Genomic DNA, 1,078 nt, shown 5'->3' with positions numbered 1-1,078 from the left:
AATCCACTTTAATGATTCAAAGGTAAGAGTTATACGTGTTATATGTAGTTATGGCTTAACAAGAAAGCAGTTAACTTGCATTATTTTTAAAAAGAATAAAGCACAATAGCATAGATTTAAGTAATCATTTGGCAACAAGCATAAACGTAAGGTAAGGTAAACAGGCCAGTCTGTTGGTCAAAGCCAACAGCTAAGCTATTTCATTAAAATTCGTTCCACAGCCCATATGATGTGTTTGGAACTGATTCCAAACATATCCAGCAGGTCACTGGGCTTCCCGCTCCGAGGGATCCCTGACACTGCCAGCTGATGGACCACGATGTCAGGCTCCATGGAGACGGCTGCAGAGACGGCCTCCCCGATACCACCTGAAGAAGCAAGGGATATTAGGGTATGTTCTGGAAGCAGCTAGTCAGCCTCAAAACCCCATCATGTAGAGACCTTTGAATGTGGTGGTTCCCAGGGAGAAAAGTTTCTCACTAGGCACTGATTTATAAACAACTGTTCCCTAACTGTCCAGAAGAGTTCTCATTCAAAAGTACAAGTCTTCAAATTGCTCCCAGCCCCACTTATGGCAGGGGTTATCTCCACTGGGGCTCCATGGACACAAGGATCTGTGGAGCTCAGATTCTCAAACCTGTCAGGAGCCCAGGAATTAGCTTCTGACTTCAGAAAGGCCAGCATGCAAGGCTGGCCTGGGGGTGGTGCCCAGGCAGGCTGGTATGAGTCCTTGACATCAATGAGACACTTTCCCTACTGCTAAGAGTGGTCTCTGTGCCTCAGCTGTTGGCACCACAGGGTGACTTATGGGGCTCACCTGCTTTCCTCTGGGAGTCGGGAAGTTTGGCATGCGCCTGGCAGCCATCAGCCCTTAATACTACTCACGGCAATGAGTCTCGAGTGGGTTCCCTAGGTCTCCAGGGGGGCATCTGTTGCTGCCAGTTAAGGGAGCATGCTGGGGGCCCCCCAAAGGAGGGAGGGAACCAAAGGCATGGGGGTCTTCACCCCTGACCTGTGTCTTCTGCCCCTGGGGGTCCCAGTGTGTGCCCCTTCCCTGGAGAGTGCTTCCCTGCAGACC

At 50.3% G+C, this 1,078-nt stretch overlaps 1 long non-coding RNA gene across 1 annotated transcript in view; it reads right to left on the bottom strand.

The window, feature by feature from the left end:
- LOC105001919 overlaps positions 1-1,078 on the bottom strand; it is a 7,402-nt gene that overhangs the window by 830 nt on the left and 5,494 nt on the right. The window lies entirely within an intron of this gene.

Source organism: Bison bison, unplaced genomic scaffold, assembly GCF_000754665.1.
Source record: "Bison bison bison isolate TAMUID 2011002044 unplaced genomic scaffold, Bison_UMD1.0 scf7180017855240, whole genome shotgun sequence".
Taxonomy (NCBI): Eukaryota; Metazoa; Chordata; class Mammalia; order Artiodactyla; family Bovidae; genus Bison; species Bison bison.
Note: the sequence above shows the minus strand (reverse complement) of the source record. Positions and strands in the feature narration are given on the sequence as shown.